The sequence below is a fragment of the Pipistrellus hanaki genome (genome assembly GCF_964339955.1).
Source record: "Pipistrellus hanaki genome assembly, chromosome: 17".
NCBI classification, from domain to species: Eukaryota; Metazoa; Chordata; class Mammalia; order Chiroptera; family Vespertilionidae; genus Pipistrellus; species Pipistrellus hanaki.
This window is the reverse complement of record NC_140519.1, coordinates 8,116,353-8,137,100: the sequence shown is the minus strand read 5'-3', so window position 1 is coordinate 8,137,100 and position 20,748 is coordinate 8,116,353. Positions and strand designations below refer to the sequence as shown.

The 20,748-nt window shown below is 42.8% G+C and overlaps 1 long non-coding RNA gene across 1 annotated transcript; it reads right to left on the bottom strand.

The window, feature by feature from the left end:
• Positions 1–247: 247 nt before the first annotated feature.
• Positions 248–19,249, bottom strand: LOC311611846. Its single transcript, XR_014793154.1, has 3 exons — positions 18,986–19,249; positions 814–878; positions 248–521 (listed from the first exon to the last, which is right to left on the bottom strand). It is a non-coding gene; the product is annotated as an uncharacterized lncRNA (long non-coding RNA).
• Between the last annotated feature and the right edge of the window lie 1,499 nt (positions 19,250–20,748).

Below are 20,748 nucleotides of genomic sequence, written 5' to 3'. Positions count from 1 at the left end.
CACCCTGTGACATGGACAGGAATTCGCAAGAAAACCAAAAATGAATCTCTCCTAAGGCACCTGAAAACACTCACACCCCTGCAGCTGAACAAGAGGCAGTGTATGGCATGGCAAAGGCAGGTGAGCAGGAAAGCTGTCTGATGAGACCACCCCGCCCGATGTTCTCCGCAGCCAGAAAGGTTCCCTGGATCCCACTTCTGCCAAGCGGTCACTGCATGCTCCTGCCACAGGGGACCGAGCCGGGGAAAGGAGCTCCCAAAGAACCAGGCTCAGAGAAGGGGCTTGTCTGGCCCAGGACAAACCTGCCCCATGGAGGGTGTGCTGCGGAGGCCAAACTTGGCAGATGGCCTTTTCTCTCGGTTTCCTTCTTTGTTGAAGTCCAGGTGAACATTTGCTGTCAGGCGTGGTTTTGTCTTTCACTGTTGCTCGGGTTTAGACTCAAATGCCACAGGTCAGACACGGCAGGCGTGGGGGGTCTGCTTCCTCTCTAGCTGTGCACAGGTTCCCTGTGCTGTATGGGGCTGAGAAAACACACACAAGGTTATCATTGTTCTTGAACGGGAGTCTAAGGACTTGAAATGGGCAGAGTTCATGTGATGTTAAAGTTCGAGCCCGAGACAGAAAATATGACTGCTCATGCTCTCTCCAGCAGAGATCTTAGTAAAAGGACCTAATGCATTGGTAGCCGCCCAAGCACAGCACAGGTGGGCAGCCTGATCACACAGCACAGAGACAGTCAGCATCTGCACATGCCACCACTGTAAAGGCATGAATGAAGATTTTCATTAGAAAAAAAAAAATTCCTTTTCTTACCTGCTCATGATTTTGTTGGCCATCCACAGATTGAGAACTCCCAAACGTAAGACCGTAACTTGAACCTGAACACAGAGATTCAAGACCAGCACATACAGAGCTGTTTATTGGACACTTAGCTGTCCCACACTCACCTCAGACTTGCCACAGCCCCTTCCTTATCTGCCCTTCCAGAGAATTCCCTGGCAGCTCTCTCCAGGATTTCCTGACGTCAGGAGCGGAGGTTAGGAGCCCTCCATGTCTCCTGACCCTCACCTCCCATATCCGATCTGTCCCCAAATCTTCATGGATGGGCCTCCAATGAAAGCCCACACCAGCCCAGGCTTCCCTGCCTCCGCCCCTGCAGTGGACTCCCAGGTGTCTCCTGTCACCCACTCTGACACACCACCCCGACTGTCAACCCTGCAGCCTCAGGGTAGTTACTAGTACGTGCAGTCCTCCTATGTTCACTCCCTTCTCCCCCTCCGGTGAGGTCTGACCCAGCCCTTGTTTGCAGCTCTGCATACACCCTACCGCCTCTCACCAGGCCTTTCTACCCAACCACTACATGGCTTTGTGCACCTCTTGTCCCTGATGCATAGCACAGTGCCCGGCATGTATTCCGTATGCAATAAGCATTTATTAAATAAACACCTGCATGAGTGATAGAAAGATGCTGAAAAAGAAGCAAAATATGCTGAATTTTAGTTCACTGTTTTAGGTCAATATCCTGTTAGATCTGAGTAAATATTTTACAAAAGGAGGCTAAAGATATTTTATGAGTTAGGAAAGGAGTGAAGGCATCCTCTTCATTGTCATTATACTTTTTAGCCAATTTGTGGTTTTATCTTGGAGAGGGTTGGGTTTTAGCTGCACTGTTCACAGCTGACCCTGGGCAGAGAGAAGCACAGGGTGGGTAAAAATCACTCTGTCAGCCTCTATGCATTACACGTAGCTCACTTAGAAGAATACCGGCATAGGGCATAACTTAGAAATCCTCTCTAAAGTGCTACAAATGCATATTTTATAGTCCACAAAATCCAAAAGGAAATTGAAACAAATTGAATTCCACAACTCTATTTTCCGACTTGTGATCACTCTTGCTCCTCATTATTGTGGCTGATATTTAAATTTTCATCTCAAAGAAGCAACATCTTGGGGAAAGCCATATGAGGAGCAGATCTCAGACTGAAGAAAGGAAAGTGAAGAGAATAGTCAAAGAGCACATATGCATAGTCCATGGGCACAGACAACAGTGTGGTGAAGGCCAGGGGAGTCAGGGGGGGAGGGCTGCTGGGTGGAAATGGGCTAAGTGGGGGAGAGGGACATGTGTAATAGCAACAACAATAAAAATTAATAAATAAATAAATTTTTAAAATAAAATAAAAATGTGTCTTGGATATATCAATATATCTTCTGACCCAGAAGGCTTCTGACACGGAAGAAAGCAGGACTAGGTATGTCTGTAAACATGACTGGAGAGGTGCTAGGAAAGTCTCTGGGTCCTGACTTGCTCTCTCTATATTTCATACATTCCCAGGTGTCAGACACATCACCACAGATGTCAGCTGTAGAACAAGAGGAGCTGCCCCCCTGCCCTTCCTCACAAACTCATGTACCAAATGTGAGCCCGGGATGCATGTGCTTACTCCACAAAATATGCCCATAATCTTCTCTACTCCAGTGCTTTGCCTTTGCTTCTATGGCTGTTAGGAGCATTTTCTGAGCTTGAGAAATGGCACAGTCTACATCTACTGATGTGGGGCTGTCCTAGGCGAGCTGGTGCTGGGAACTCTGGCATTCCTGAAAGGCCTGCACAGTAAGGCTGCGCGGGTGGAGAGTGGAGTGTGCTCCTCTCTGGGAGAAGGCCCACGACCCCTCCTTAGAACTCACTGTGTCAACAGGAGCTTCCACCGAAAGTTTAATGTGGCCACCTAAAAATTACCACCTAAATAATATTTAGAAGGCACAGGATATCCATTAGAGGTGACTTTCAGCTGCACACGAGGTGACGTAAGTAAGACCACTTAACCCAAAGAGCGTGTCTTTCCATACAATGATCAGACTTCAGTTACAGAGCACCAGGGCCAGGACAGCAGCTTGCAGCATCAACGTGTCTTAGGTATTTTCAGTCTTCTGCTCAGTCAGCCTAGGAGATCATTCTCTTCTCCACAGGAGCAAGCAGGCTTCCATCCGACCACCCGTCTTAAGAAGCTGTGACCCCACATTTCAGTGAGGAAGGGAGAGAGAAGGGGCAAAGCCTGTTCCAGCCATCTGTCTGCTTGGAAGGGGCTTTTCCAAACCCAGCCAGCTGACTTCTGATGGGCAGAACAGTCCTGCGCCACCCTTCAGGAAGTCCTGCCTGGAGATGTCGCTTTGTTTAGCTGAGCTCATTGCCACTCTCAATAAGACTGGAATTCCATTAAGCAAAGAAGAGAATTTGGACAGCTCATTCAAGTCAACATAAACATTCACACACAATTAGGCCTGCATCCAGTACCAACTCAGAGGCCCAAAGTAGGAGTCTGAGGAACCCACAACTCTATCTGAACTTCAAATGAATCTATTCAAATGAAAATGTAGCCTACTTATCTACTCAAAACTCCAAACTTCATGATTATGTGTTCATTTCAGTCAGCTATGTGGCAAATCATAACCTCTCAGTTATGGAAGATCAGAGGAAATGGTTAAGTCAAGAGTTAACATAAAATTCTTCAGAGCTTTAAGAGCAACCTGGAAAGTAAATATAAAAAACATAAACTGATGAACAAAAACAGATCCAGAGACAGAGAAACATGGATCAGACTGTCAAACCTCAGAGGGAAGGTAGGGGAGGGTGGGGGTAAGAGGGAGAGATCAACCAAAGGATTGTATGCATGCATATAAGCTTAACCAAAGGACACAGACACTAGGGGATGAGGGCATGAGTGGAGGGTTGGGGGGCAATGGGATAATAAGGACACGTGTAATACCTTAATCAATAAAGGAACAAATTTTAATAAATAAATAGAAATATCCAACAGGAACTGTATCATTGGGATTCAAAGACCCATTGAATGTTACAAATATTACAAAGCAGAGACACATGGTAAGAACGAAAAACAACATTTCTCTGTGACTGTCTCTAAAATGATTGCTAAGTAAAGGGGTGCAACATAGCAGAGTGAATAACAATAGGCTTCAGTAGGAGCAGAGTTGGGATTTGAACCTGCTGCTTCCTAATTTGGTAGCTCTGTCTGAATCTCAGTTTCTGTATGTAAACTGTGGATAACAAATAAAGATAGAGATTTTGTATGTAAGGGTTTAGCCAATTTAAATAGTATTTGTTTAAAAAAATAATTATTCTATATAATAAGACCCTAATATGCATATCAGCTGAACCAGCTAAATGATTGGTCACTATGACACACACTGACCACTAGGGGCAGATGCTCAGTGCAGGAGTGTCTGGCCCCCAGCAGGAGGCAACCAGTGGCGGTGGTTAGGGGTGGGGCCGGGCAGCAGGCAGTGCCAGGCCACCAGCTAAGACGGGTGCCAGCAGGGGCCCTCTGATCGCCCCACCTGCTAATTTCCAGCCAGGCCTAGGGACCCTACCCTATACATTGGGAACTGCCTCTTAGATTAAACAATTAAAACCTGGCAAGGCTACTCTAACACTGAAAAAATAGGATGATGCAGCAATGACATGCATGGGCTCTGGCTTGCACACTTTGGGGTCAGCCACTTACACCTGTGGGGTCTGACACTTACACCTGTGTGACAAAGCCAATTACTTAACTTCTCTCTGCTTCAGTTTTTTTCACCCATAAGATGGGGAAGATGGTACTACTGCCCCAGAAGGATCATGTTATGTACTACTTTTTATAATCAGGGCAAAATAATGTAGCTGCCCACACAACAGCAAGATGCCTTTTACCTGCATGAGAAGTATGTGAGAAGACACAGGCTAGGCTGAAGAAACCCCCCTCGCTGCACCATGCACAAATCATCTATAATAATAAAAGTATAATATGCTACTTAGACCGGACCACCTTCCGGATGACCTCACTTTGACCCCCACTGGCAGCAGGCCAGCCAAAATGGGTGCGCTGCAATTGGCCAAGGGCCTGGCCATCACCCCATGATCGCCTCACAGAGGGAGGCCCAGGCCACCGACCCGCAGGCTGTGGCAGGTGGGCAGGCCTCCCTCTGTGAGGGTAGTCCAGGTCCCAGGTGCCAGCGGCTGGAGGGAAGCTCGGGTCCCAGGTGCCAGAGGGAAGCAGGTGTTGGCAGCCAGAAAAAGGAAGGCCTATTCTTTTTTTTTTTTTTAAGATATATATATTATTTTTTTTTAATTTATTTATTTATTTTTTACAGAGAGGAAATGAGAGGGATAGAGAGTTAGAAACATCGATGAGAGAGCCAGTTTGGCTCAGTGAATAGAGCATCGGCCTGCAGACTGAAAGGTTCCAGGTTCGATTCCGGTCAAGGGCAAAGGTTGCAGGCACATCCCCATTAGGGAGTGTGTGAGAGGCAGCTGATCAATGTCTCTCTCTCTCATCGATGTCTCTAACTCTCTGTCTCTCTACCTTCCTCTCTGTAAAAAAATCAATAAAAATACTTAAAAAAAAAAAAAAAAAGGAAACATCAATGAGAGAGAAACATTGATCAGCTGCGTCCTGCACACACACCCCACTGGTGATGTGCCTGCAACCAAGGTACATTCCCTTAACTGGAATCAAACCTGAGACACTTCAGTCCACAGGCCGACACTCTATCCACTGAGCCAAACCAGTTATGGCAGGAAGGCCTATTCTTGCACAAATTTCTTGCATTGGGTCTCTAGTCTATATATATAAAACCCTAAGCAACAAGTCAACTGTTTGACCAGTCAACCGTTTGACTGGTCATTATGATGCACACTGACCACCAGGGGGCAGATGCTCAATGCAGGAGCTGCCCCCTGATGGTCGGTGTACTCCCACAGTGGGAGCACCTCTCAGCCAGCTTATAGAGCAGTGGAGGCAGGCGCAGCAGGGGCAGGGTGAGTGGGAGTGGCTCCTCCCCAGCCACCTGCCGCTTCATACAGTACTACATCCTTCAAAACCGGCAGTCCAACATCCCCCAAGGGGTCCTGGATTGTGACAGGGTGCAGGCCAGGCTGAGGGACCCCACCAGTGCATGAATCCATGCACCAAACCTCTAGTAATAATAATAAAATAAAATAAAAGATTTTTAAAAAGATAAAAACAAGAAAAATAAATAAATAGTACTTGTTCATCTCATTGGAAAATTATGTCTGCTATCCTTAATCAAATTGGTTTAATTGGTTTAGTCAATCGTCCTTATTGAGAAAAATCAAAGCCATAGCACAGTGCCACGCCACAGGGGAAAAGCCATATAAAGAAGAAACAGGTTTTAAGGGGTTTAGATGCAGACTATTGACTTAACCACAATTCTAACCATACAGTTGTGGGGGTTATGTGCTATTGTTGAGAAGCGGAGGCAATTATTCCTCAAGCTGAGAACGGCCAGCGTTTCATTTTCCCAGGACCGCTCTGGAGAAAGCATTGGGGAACGAGTCCCATTCACTTTTTCTTCTGTTGCTGCAGACGGGCCAAGCTGCACTGGACGAACACCCCCGGGCCTCCATGCAGGGCCAGTTGTTCTGGAAGTCTCGGCTGAATCCCCGGGGCTGCTGTCTGGCACGACAGGCTGAGGAGCCATGGACGCTATTTCCTGGCCTGGACGCTGAGCTGAGGAGCAGGACACAGAGCTGAAAACAAAACCTGAATCCAAAATCTTTTCCCCTCTTGAAGCTGCCTGAGCCACATTAGCTCTCTCCTGTGGGCTTCCTAATGACATGCCATGCCATGGAATTTGACTCATAACTACTCTAACACAGAATCTTCATCTCCAAAAGTCATTTTCATGAGCAAAAAATTTAAAAAAAAAAAAAAAATAAGTGAAAAAAGTAAAAATAAATTGATTTTTCACTTTCAAAAGAGCTAAAATAAATAAATAAATGAAAGGCGTGGGGTGGTTTTGGACGCAGATACTCAGCTTCTAGGAACACAGTGTTACGTTCGCTTTCCGTTTTTCTCCCTCACAGGGGACGCTGGGCCTGAAACTCTCCTTTCTCACGTCACTAATGCTCTCCTTGCTTCTCAGGGAGCCGGTGCACAGCGCATGCCAAGCCTGCCGTGGGAGCCCTTCCCTCACTGCAATAACACGCAGGGACAGAGGACACGGGCCGAAGAAAGGCATTTATTTTTACGGTATCACTTCCTTGCTCCCCCGAATGATAACTGTTTGGATTACTTATTATTGAATCAGAGGGGGAAGAAGCCTCAAGTCTAATTCGGTTTTCACTGTTTGTACCACTATTTGTTTATCTTCCATTCATTACTTAACTTGGGAAATTTAAAAAAAATAAAAAAAATTAAAAAAAAAGCTCTTGGCCATTTATTCTACTTTGTGTTTATAAGTTTTGATCTGCTTGCTTCTCAGCTGCAGCAGTTTTTCTTTCTCAGCTGCTTGTATTATTGAAATATAAAGTGCCCATAAGGCTTAAGTTTCTTTAAAACGACTCCAAGGCAGAGGGAAAGAGTCCCTCCGTAAAACACACAGGAAATCATCCCACATATATGCCTTAGTCATCCAGCCCACGGAGCTGGCGGCCCTGGTGGGAGTCAGGCAGGCAGCGTAGCGTTCAGGTAGCTCCTGTTCATGGGAGACTGTGGTGACATTAACTTGGTCCAAGAATCACTCATTTATTAATTCACTATAACGTGCTGAATCAGACTTAAGAGCACCAGGAAAGGGTAAATAGGCAGCCCTAGATAGCAAAGACAGAGTGACCCTCAGACAGGAAGTGGAGACATTTTCAATCACCAGGAAAGGGTAAATAGGCAGCCCTAGAGACAGGACTGAGATAGCAAAACAGAGTGATCCTCAGACAGGAAGTGGAGACATTTTCAATCACCAGGAAAGGGTAAAGAGGCAGCCCTAGATAGCAAAGACAGAGTGATCCTCAGACAGGAAGTGGAGACATTTTCAATAGGGCTTTCCAGGTTTCCGACAATAAGGCCAAGTTGGGGAACTTGGGACATAGAGCACCAGGCTTTGGGGACTTATAGGCCAGGCTCTTTGTGCTCAGCGGTGATGGCCCCAATTCCTAGCAGCACCCTGTAATGCCACCCCATCCAGGACAGATGCCATTCACATCTGCAACTCCTGCCTTATATTGCGTCCCGCCATACAATCCCATTCCTATAGGGAAATATGTAACTTTGATCTCCACCCTCGCCTGGCCTAAACCATATTCACCAGCTTTCTCTAACAACATCAGCCAACGACACTTTCTAGAAAATATCTTGCCAGTGCGTCAAGTCTTTCCTTCACTTTTTATTTTCAATACATTCTTTCTATCCAACTGAAGTTATTTGTTTCTTCAAATTATGTCTGAAATTTGCCAGTTCTTTCCATCTTCATAGCTGATTGGATGGTCCAGTGCCTCATCTCTTAATGCCTAGAAGGCAGCCCAGGATGGCAGGAAACACATGGGCTCGGGATCTGGATTGAATCCAATATTAACCACCTCACTTCTGTGTAACCTTCATCCTGAGACTTCATCTTGAGATTTTAGTCATCTGAAAAATCCAGTGACAAATCCTACTTTGCAGGGTTTGGCAAAAATAACTTGTAGAATAATGTTAGCAGTCTTCCTAAACATACTTTGGTTAGACCATTTCATAGTTCAACAACCCATGGGGGATTCTTTCTCATAAGCACAAGTTCGTCTTCCTCCTGACCAAGGTCTCCATGGTCTCTTCACAACCTCTCTGTGACCATGCTGATGGTATCACAGGACCCCAACCCCCAGAATCTACTCTGATGAGTACCAACAACCCACTGTGTGCAGGCTTCAGACTCCAGGGGGACTCATCTAGCTTCTCTCTATATCATTCCCACTCACCATCCAAATCTGCTTAATGCTCATCTCAGTTGTAAACTTTTCTAAGGCAACTTTCTTGTGTCCTCTAGATTATATTAATCTCTCCTGTCTCTCTCTCTCTCTCTCTCTCTCTCTCTCTCTCTCTCTCTCTCTCTCTCTGTGTGTGTGTGTGTGTGTGTGTGTGTGTGTAAGATATATATACATTAAACGCTTGTATAGCAGTTACTATGTGCCAGATTTTATTCTGCTTTTAAATATATACATTACTAGAGACCCAGTTCATGAATTTGTGCATGGGTGGGGTCCCTCTGGTCCAATTGGGGCCATCTCACACAGTTCCAATTGGGGCCGGCCAGGGGGAAGGTTTATGAGAGGTTGACCAGCTGGGGGGAAGGGTTGAGAGAGGTTCAATCATGACCAATCAGGCTGGCTGGCTCGGGGAAGGGACCCCAGGAGGTTGGCCAGTCATGGGAGGTTGGCTGTGGAAGCACACTGACCACCAGGGGGCAGCTCCTGCATTGAGCATCTGCCCCCTGGAGGTCAGTGAGCATCATAGCTACCGGCCAGTCATCCAGTCATAATGGTCACTTAGGCTTTTATATATATAGATGATTATTGTCTTTATCCCCATTTTACAGGTGGGAGCACAAAAACACAGACCAATTTTCTCAAGGTCTCACAAAATGCAGGTGGCAGAACCAGAATTTATCCCCAGGCAACCTGGCCATAGGTCCCAGCTGGAATCATTGGATTCATTCACCTCATTCAGATGTTCTCAAAGCTTAAAATGTAATTCTTATGCAATAGCTTTAGAGGTGATCTTCTGGGAGGAAGAAGTAACCTTTATTATTAATATTTTAAGAGGGTTGACCAAGATAACTACATAGGGGAGTCCTGAACTTAAATCCTGAATGTAAAGTTACTTACAGATTAATTTCCAATGAAAGAAATACAGACTCTAGCTGAGTGACTCCTACACATCAGCCAAATGAGAAAATATCCAAATCAAAATGGGGAGGAAAGGTTGAGATACACTCTCTCTGTAAACCCCACCCCATAATAGTAGAGAACTCCCTACTCCCCTAAGCTTTTCTTTAAAGAATGAGAGGTTCAAACTTCACATTTAGGACTCAAGCTTTTAAGATACTCACCCAAGAGATGTTCCCCAAAACACCTAGCTCTAAAAGCCAATGAGGCTTCCCAAATTCATCCAAAATATAGAAGAGGAGAAAATATTTCCAAACTCATTTTACAAGGCTACCGTCACCCTGACAGCAAAACCAAACAAAGACACTAAGAAAAAAAAGGAAATTACATAGATACAAAAAGTTAAAAATGGAACTCCCATTTGACCCAGTAATCCCAATTCTAGGCTGTATATCCCAAGAAACGAGAAACACCAATCAGAAAGGATATATGCACCCCTACGTTCATAGCAGCACAATTTGTAATAGCTAAGATTTGGAAACAGCCTAAGTGCATCAGCAAATGAGTGGATTAAAAGACCATGGCACATCTACACAATGGAATACTATGCTGCTATAAAAAATAAAAAATAAAAAATAAAAAGACGGAACTTTTACCACTTGCAACAACATGGATGGAACTGGAGAGCATTATGCTAAGCAAAATAAGCCAGTAGGAGAAAGATAAATATCACATGGTCTCACTCATATGTGGGATATAATGATCAACATAATTTGATGAACAAGAATAGACTGATCTAGAGACAAATGGTAGGGGAGGGGAGTGTGAAAGAGCAACCAAAGGATTTTTATGCATGCATATTAGCATAACCAATAGACACAGACTTTGGGGCAGTGGGGCTTCCCCAGGATAGGAATGGCTGCGGGGGATGGGAAAAAATGAAACATATTTAAAACCTTAGACAATAAAAAATAAATAATTTTACATAATAAATAAATATTAAATATTAAATTCAAAATAGAAATGAAGAAGTAAAATTGTCTCTGTTTGTAATGACATGATATACATAGAAAACATTAAAGACTGCACACACACACACACACACACACAAAAAAAAATAAATAAATAAATAAATAAATAAATAAAAATAAAAAAAACCAACAACTGTTAAACCTAAATAAATAAATGCAGTAAAGCTGCAGGATACAAACTCAACATACAAAAATTAGCTGCATTTCTAAATACCATCAACTATCAGGAAGAGAAATTAAGAAAACAATTCCATCCATAATAATACTAAAAAGAATAAACTAGGCAGAAGTTAGGCATATATTTAATGGAGGAAATGAAAGACTAAAAACTGTAAGATATTAATGAAATAATTTTTTAAAAAAAAAACAAAGAAATGGAAAGATATTCCATGTTCATAAATAGAAAGAATTAATGTTGTTAAAGTATTCATACTACCCAAAGAGATTTATAGATTCAATGCAATCCCTCTCCAAACTCCAGTGGCATTTTTCACACACCCTCCACATTCCCTGAAAGCTAAACAGCACCTCCCCTGCATAAAGCCCTTTCAGAAACAGACTTTTGAGTAATTAAGTTGACAGCTGGCTAGCAGGCAAAAGTGGGCAGAGGCAGAGCCTCGGGAACAGGGGAAGATCGGGAACAGGGGAAGATCGCTGATCCAGCCTGGGGCCCAATGCTGCTAACAAACCTACTTTAGGGAGCAGACTGGACAGCCAAGGTCTTCGGAGACAAACACAAATTGTGGATGAGTGGATTGCTCGGAGCTTCAAGCAGGTTACTTGAAACCAGAGGAGGACAGTTCCTGGCAGTGGTTAGCACCTGAGTACCTCACAGGAAGCCTGGAATTGGCAGACAGATGAGTGGGATCCAAAGGGAGCCCCCTCGGGGCACTAAACATCACTTCATTTTTTTTGTGTGTGTATGTGTCTTTTCTCTTATCTATTCCCTTTTTTCTTTATTTTTTTATTTTGTCTTTGTTTTTTTCCTTTTTAAATTTATATTCTTTATCAATCTGGTCTACTGATTTGTTATTATACTAGTCTCCACTGTTTCATTCATGGATCTAATTTTCCTCTTCCCTTTTTCTGCTCAATTTTTTTTCTCTTTTTTTTCACTACTCAATTATTTTTCTCTGCTTTCTTTTACTCCTGCTTTCTCATCTTTTTTTGTTTTCTTATTTTAGGTCTATCTGCTTTCTCTTCTATTTTCCTTTTCAATTTTTTTCTTCCTCCTTTATTTTAAACTGTTTTCCTTCATCTATTTCCCTAATTCTTAATTCTTATTTTCTTTATTTCAGCTCTGAATCTATGTATTTCTTCCCCCCAACCTCCACTCCCCGCCCCCCCCCCCCTTTTTTTTTTTTTTTGGTTGTGCTTTTTTGTTTGTTTGTTTTGTTTTTTCCTAAATTTTTTTTCTTTCTTTTCCTATCATTCTTGCTCTCTTCTCTTTTCTAATCCTCTCTTCTTGGCTGATTACTTTTGTTGGTATTGTAGGGGGTATTATGAATGTTTTTGTTTAGTTTCTTTTGTTTCATGTTTTGTTGTGCTGTATTTTGTTCTGTTCAGTCAGCACCTCCACAATAGCTTGCAGGATGTGGTCAGGGGTGAGCCACATAGCCAACCATAGAGGAGACTCCATCCATGAGTGGGATAATAACAATCAAGACCCAACTACAACAGGAGAATTCAAATAAGTAAAGGGCTATCTTAGAATACCCCGCTTAGGAGATTTATGAGACTGCACCATTGGCTCCCACAAAACACCTCTTACATAAGACCACCCCTCAAAATCTGGGTGGCATAGCAGTTTGATATAATACATAGAAAATAAAGGGACAGAAAAAATGGGGAGATAAAGAAACAAACTTCAAGTTAAAGAAAATAAGGTTTCCCCAGAAAAGGAACTAAATGAAATGGGGGTAAACAATTTGTCAGATAAAGAATTCACAGTAATGGTAATAATGGTGCTCAAACAATTCACTGAGAACACAAACAACTTAATGTGGATTATAAGGTTCTTAATGAGCTACACCAACATGAAAAGAGAGCTTAAAACAATAATTAAGAATCAATTGAAAATGAGGGATGACATAGTTGAAATAAAGAACATCCTGGAAGGATTCAACAGTAGATTAGAAGAAGCTGAGACGAACTGGCAAATTAGAAGACAAGGTATTTAAAAAAATATTTTTTTTCAGAGCAGCAAATGGAAAAACATTTTTAAAGGAGAGACTAACAGCACTTTGAGACAACATGAAATGTAACAACATTCACATAATAGAAACAGAATCTGGTAAAGAAATAGAGAACCTGTGTGAGGAAATAATGGCAGAAAATTTCACTAACCTAGAGAAGGAAAAAGTCACTCAAGTTCAGGGAACACAGAGAGTCCCAATCAAGATGAACCCTAAAAGACCCACACTTAGGAACATATTAATTAAAATTGCAAACATTAAAGACAAATAAAGAATTTTAAAGGCTATAAGAAAGAGACAGAACGTTACCTACAAGGGAGATCCCATTAGAATTTTGGCTGACTTCTCAATAGAAACACTTCATGTCCGAGGGAATGGCCTGAAGTATACAAAGAAATGAAAACCAAAGGACTGAACCCAAGACTGCTCTCTCCAGAAAGGCTATTAGTAAAACTGAAGGTGAAATAAAAAGCTTCACATACAAAAAAAAAATAGATTATTGCTGCCAAAAAAGCATTGCAAAAAATGCTGAAGGGACTGTTGTGAGAAGAAGAAATAGAGAGAAAGAGACCACAGGCATAAAGAATAAAAATGGTAATAAATAAGTACCTGTCAATATTAACCTTAAATTTAAATGGTTTAAATTCTCTAATCAAAAGACATAGGGTAGCTGAATGGATAAGAAAACATGACCTATAAACATGTATGCTGCCTACAAGAGAGCCACCTCAGAACAAAGGACTCATACAGACTGAAAGTAAAGGGATGGAAAAAAATTTTCCAGGCAAATGGAAATGAAAAAAAAGCTAGGGTAGCAATACTCATATCTGAAAAATGACTTCAAAGTGAAGGTCATAACAAGAGATAAGGAAGACCACTTCAAAATACTGAAGGGAACAAATAAAACAAGTATATAACTCTGGTAAACATATATGCACCCAATACAGGAGCATCCAGATATATTTTTTTAAAAAAACAAAACCTTCTGGAGGATTTTAGGGAGAGGGGAGAGATCAACATCAATACAATCATAGTAGGAGACTTTAAGACCCCATTGGCATCACTGGATAGATCTTCTAGAGAAAAAATCAATAACAAAACAGTGATCCTATACGCATACTAGATCAGATGACATTTTCAAAACATTTCATCCCAAAGCTATAGAATATACATTCTTCTGAAGTGCACATGGGACATTTTCAAAGACAGACCACATGCTAAGTCTCTGCAAATTCAAGAAGATTGAAATCATATCAAGCATCTTCTCACATCACAAGGGCATGAAATTAGAAATCAGCTACAATAAAAACACTCAAAAACATTCAAACACATGGAGACTAAATGACATGCTATTAAACAATAAGTGGGTTTACCAAAGAGATCAAAGAAGAAATAAAGAACATCTGAGAAACAAATGAAAATGAACACACAATATCCCAAAATCTATGGGATACAGAGAAAGCAGACCCTAGAGGGAAGTTCATAGTATTACAGACCTAAAAAAATAAAATAAAATAAAAATAAATTGTGCACAATGGGCTACTACTCATCTGTAAATAATAAAGAAGTCTTACCATTTGTAACAGCATGGATGGACCTGGAGAGTATTATATTAAGCGAAATAAGCCAGTCCAAGAAAGATAAGTATCTCATTATCTCACTGATATGTGGAATCTAATGGACAAAATAAACGGATGAATAAAATAGATCCAGAGACATAGAAGCATGGAACAGACTGACAATTTTCAGAGGGAACACAAGGTGGGGGCTGAGTGGGATGGAAGTGATTGACCAGGGGACTTATATGCATAGTAGAGGCCTAATGCACGAAAATTCTAGCAAGAGTGGGCCTTCCTGACCCCAGCTGCAAGCAACTGCTTCCCTCTGGCACCAAGGACCCAGACTGGCTTCTTTCCAGCCCCAGCTTCATCAGAAAGGATGTCCAGAATGGCATCTGGAAGGATGTCCTGTCTAATTAGCATATTATTATTATAGATATGCATAACCCATGGACACAGACAAAAGAGTGATGAAGGCGTAGAGGGGCAGGTACAGAATGGAGGGGCCAATGGGGGGGGGAACCACAAAGGGGACATCTGTAATACTTTCAACAATAAAGATAAATTTTAAAAATAATAAATTGTTAATGATCCAATAGAATGATAAAATTTCATAGTAAGTGAAAATCACAAATATTTAAATTCTGGTGTCTATCAATATAGTGCTGAAACTGGGGGGGGGGGGCGGGGAAGAAGGAACATTTATTGGGTTTAACTGTGTAACTGACAGGACTAAGTGCTTTACATGTGTTAATGAGTACAGTTTATCCTCACAGCCTGAGGAGGTTGATATTATTAATCTGTTTATAGAGAATGAAACAAGGTCTTTCCATTCTCCTCTATGATATGGTGCTTTGTATTGTTAGATATCACAATGAAGCAAGTTATGGCTGAGTGCAGACTTTATAAAGAAATTCTAAGTTGTCTCGAAAGAGATATCAAGCCCTTAATGTGTGACATGTTTTCTTCTAAGTCACTCCAGACAATCATTCCAGATGTCTCTGATGGGAAACGTGGCATTTGCATTTCTCCAGTCACATTTCGGAAAAGAAGCTTGTGTGTTGTGTTTTATAAAGAGAAATGGAAATAGAATGATTTTTTGTTATTGTGTGTATATGTATGTCCTGAATGCTACTCTTCCCGTTGTGGACTGCTGCTGGCATCCAACAGGCCAGCTTGCGGCTTATATTATATATTATTCTAACTGCAATAGAATAGGGATATTTAGGGGGCAGAGAGAGAGAGAGGAGAGAGAAAGTGAGGGAGAAAGAGAGTTTCTCCTTTGTATTTGTACCAGAGGAGTGTATGCATGTTTCAAATATTTAGAATTTAATATTTAATTAAAACTTAGTATTTAGACAATTTGAAGGAGAGAAAATCAAATAGAAACTCTGCAATAATTATGTGGGTGATCTCATTTTATGTACAAAGCTGATATTATTTTTTTTAATTTTTTATTGATTTTTTTACAGAGAGGAAGGAAGAGGGATAGAGAGTTAGAAACATCGATGAGAGAGAATCATCGACCAGCTGCCTCCTGCACAACCCCCACTGGGGGTTTGCCTGCAACCAATGTACATGCCCTTGACCGGAACCGAACCTGCAACCTTTCAGTCTGCAGACTGATGCTCTATCCACTGAGCCAAACCGGTTTCAGCTGCTGATATTATTCTTATGATTTATTTTTTTTGGAACAACCTCGAGTTTGAAAAATGTGGAGAGTAGAATGACCCCTTGACAAGGAAAGGGCCACCTCAGGTCCATACTGGCTTTCTCTCTGGGTGCATTTGGAGGAGAATCTGATATTCTTGGGGCTGTTGCCCTCTGGTCAAATGGTAGGGCAGATGAGACCAAATAATTGCTCTTCCTACTTCGAAGGCTACTGTCATGGACAATTGGAACATTGGCTACAGAGAAACATTAAATTGTGACCTTATTTCTCCTCTTGCCCTGTGCCCTTCTTAAGGGCAAACAATACTCATCATCAACAAAGACACCAAAATCCTCTCAGAACAGAGAACATTTAGTCCCACCAAAGCATGTGTGGAGAAAGATAAAAAATAAAATGAAATTGGGAAATACAAATTTAACAACAAAGCAAGCAAAGGAAGTACAAACCTCAGTGACAAGAGACCTGTGTCTCAGATCTCTCACTTTCTGCAATATTCCCAGGCCCCCCCCCAAAAAAAAAAAACAAGACTCCAAGACATCTAAATGGGTTTCCCGTCTTCGTGTGTGTCACAGACGTAGGGAGCAGGCTGGGGGCACATCTGCCTCTTTCAAAAGAGCGAGAGGGGAGTGAAGGCACAGGCACAAGCCACCCGCTTCAGGCAGGATGGGAGGCCTACACTCCGCGGGATAGCAGGGAGGCGAGTCAAGCTCACAGCAAACCCTGCTTTCCACACCATCACCATCTGAAACGCAGCACCATAAAATTGATGTTGATGATGACAATCCAGAGCAGAAGAAAACTGATAAATTATGTCCTGGAAACTTTGTGTGAGAAAGCAGGAAATTGGGTAGTATATTTCAAAATAAGTGTCACACCAAAACTGTTCAAATTTAAATAATAAAGGACTCAAATTTCCACCATCTAAAAAGATCACTTTTCTAAAAGGGTTTGTTCATTGCGATTTTATCTGGCATTTTATTTGGCAACTTCTTTATTTCTTCTACAATGAGGAAAGACTGATAAACTCTAACTATATTTTTTCTTTGTACCCAGAAACTTCTTTATCGTTTCTAAGACTTTTCAAAGTGGATTTTTAGATTCAGGTTCCAAAAATAGGCTAAAGCCAACATTAACTGAATGTTCACCAGGTGCCTGGACTGTGCTAACCATTTTACAGGAATTAGCGCACAGTCCTCAGAACCACACCCTGGGGGCAGAGGGAGGACTGGTATTGCTCCCAAGTGATTAATGAGGAAACTGAGACTTGGAGAGGTTAATTAAGTGACTCAATGTCAAGAACCAAAGCCATGCTCATTGGGCTCGAAAGCCAAGTATTCAACTGCTAGGAGAAAGTGCAAAAGAGAGGAAAGCAAAACGCTGGGCTGAGAATTGTCTCTGATGAGAAAGGCAGGACTAAATCCTAAGCAATTTTTTTCTCAGCTGGTAGTTAGACATCCATTTAAAGCAGTGTTAACAGTGGCCATTGTAACCTGAGCCTGCTTCTAGCAACTGCTTTGGATTCTATTGACAGGGGCAGAAATAGAATATTGAGGACCAACGATAATTGTAAGAAATATTAATCATGCTCTGTTAACTGTGCTTGTTTTGTGCTGCTTAAAGGAAAGCACTTTCTAACCTGGCTGGGAGTTGCACATGGGACCTGGGAGCTCACCTGGAAATGCAGCCCCTCCTCCTCATGAGGGAGCTGCCTATTATCATGGAAGGATTGACAACCTTGTTGCAGAAACCAGTCACCAGCCCTTTGAAGATCCCCCAGCCCTTTGCATAGCAGCAGCCCTTTGCAAATCTCAGCCCACATTACCTGTCTACTGCCCATTTGGCATACCCTTTTGCCTACTTCCCCACGTAATCTTCGTCCTTCTACCCAATATAAGCAGCTGGCTTATGGTGGGGGGCAGAGCAGATTTTTGTGGATGACCTGCTGCTCTCCCATACTGCTGGCAGTGTTGCAATAAACACTCCTGTATACTTCAATCCTGTCTCTGCATAACTGGCATGGACCCATTGATTGTCCGGTTATACCTTCAGTAAAGAACAGCATTTTTCAGGAGACACCTCTTCTCCTTTCATCCTAAAATCAGAAAATTGATAGCAGGGGTAAGCAAGAAGCAAGAAGCCATAATCTGGTTAACTTCACTTCCGGTCTCCTGTTAAGGCAGGGAAAGAGCTCTTGAATGTCTTGACAGAACTTGGAAGTTTCACCAGGCAGAATTCAGATCATGAATTTCCATGTAAGGAGTCTCTGTGGCAACGCAACTGGTAGACAGAAGTCACCACATCAATGATGAATGCTCAATCGCAGCTTGTGGTGAGAGCCATTGGGGGGAGAGAAGCCTCAGGTCCAGGCCAGGGGCCTCTCAGAGATCTCAGTGGCAGGTTTCTGGAGCTCTAGGCACCATTGCAGATGTGTCCACAGAAGCGGTGTGCTCCTGAGAAGGGGGAAACGCACAAGTCAGGAGCACTGCCAGGAACACAGGCTCTTTTCATCAAACCTCTGCATACAGGACTCCACGGCTCTCTGGAACTCCCCTGTGAAGATGCAGTTTCAGCCTAAGGAGCCATTCCTACAGGAATTTCAATTTGGGCTTTCATCTATTCCTAGTTTTTGTTTGTTTCTGGAAAGGAGGGAGGAAAAAAAGGGGGAGAAGGAGTTGAAAGAGGGGCATTGAATGGCCTTTTTTCTATTGTTCTTCGCCATGTGAAACTCATTATTTCACTGCTACACTAATGATGATCCAGCCAGAGAGTCCCTGGGATCTGGGAAAGAGGCCACAATCCCCCAGGGCTCCAGGCACGTCTGTCCCCAAGGCACACGCAGAGACTGCCGAGCTACGAACATTGATGAGGCTTACCTTTGAGGGCATGATCCACACTGCTGGGGTCATATGGAGATAAAGGCAGAGGTGAATCAGAATTGGTGCCAAACTCTGGTGTCTCAGCCCACTTTGGGCAATGCAGAAGAGGCCAAGGATGACATAGCACCGCCTGGGAGACAGAGGCCTCTCCTGGACTCTGGGCCAGGGCCCCTCGCAGTGATTCTCTCACATAGAAGCCGAGGTGGCTTTGCATCGTCAGGTGGCTTCAGGCAGATAAGATGGCAGTGGAGACAAGAATGCCAGCCTCCCAGACGTCTGGTTCCATGCCATTCCATCACCCCACCCTGCCCTTGGCAGGCCAGGCGTCCTCCTTCCATGTTTGGGGCTGTGCTTGTGCTTGGACAGCGCTCAGCTATTTCCCCCAGACTGGAGCCTTTCTAAGTCGGGCAAACCACATTGGGCAACCTCAGAGCCTTCTCCTGCGGAAGGGGAGCCAACGGTAGAAGGGCCCAGTCTTGAAAGTGGTGAATGTCATGCTTGCTCTCACCATCGATTTCTTGATATTTATTCTTATAATATAGTAATAGTAAAGTGCCCTACTGACAAAAATAACTTTGAGCTGGCCCAATACATTTTCAACAGAATATTAGTAAAAGAGAGAGGAAGCATGTTCTTCAACAGCCCCCCCAAAAAAAAAACAGGAATAGTGAGTAGAAGTACTAAGATTTTGATTCAGTATCTTTTAAAGAATTTCTAATGTTGATATTTTTTCAGTTGCCTGAAAGGAGAAACTGGTGTATTGGTAGAGAAATTGATAGGGGCGGAAATGGAATGTTGGGGAACAGTTACAATTGTAAGAAGTATCAGTGATGCTCTGTTAGCTGTGATTGTTTTATTCTGATTGAAGAAGGCACATTCTAGCCTGGCTGGGAGTTGCTGTGGGACCTGGGAGCTCACCTGGAAATCAGCCCGTCCTGTGATTGTTTTATTCTGATTGAAGAAGGCACTCCTGGCTGGGAGTTGCTGTGGGACTTGGGAGCTCACCTGGAAATCAGCCCGTCCTCCCCCTGGAGCTGCCTATTATCATGGGAAGATGCACAACTTTGCTGCAGAAACCAGAACGCCAGCCCTTTGAAGACCCAGCCCTTTTCATACCTGCAGGCCTCTGCAAATCTCCAACCAACTTACCTGTTAACTGCCCATTTGGCATACCCTTTAGTAACTTCCCCATGTACTAATCTTTGTCCTTCTACCCAATATAAGCATCCAGCTTATGGTGGGGGCAGAGCAGATTTTTGTGGATGACCTGCTGCTCTCCCATACTGCCGGCAGTGTTGGAATAAACGCTCATATATGATTCAACCCTGTCTCTGCTTAACTGGCTCAGGTAGTGACAGGCCGCATGGACCCACTGTTTGCTCAGTTACAAAATCACTTATCTTCTTTAGAAATGTTCAACAAGAAACCAATATACTTTGTTATAGAGAAGATTAATTCACTAATTCCATTGGAATCCCTCACTTTTTATCCAGACAAGAATATGGAGGTTCCATAAATGTGCAGAAGGACCAGACAAATCCAGCGAGGTAGTCATGATTCTGGCCTCCTGGAGCTCAGGCTAGAGAAGGAGGTAGCAAAATAATGTTTAGGTTTCCTTTCATTTTAAATCTTATGGTTTGGCAATTAATGATGCTGATCAGAAACATGGCTGCCTCATTATCTGCTATTCCTACAATAGCATCAAGTTATTGCCTCCACATTTCCTCCTGTCCTCTGTCATCCTGATAGTCAGCTGTGGC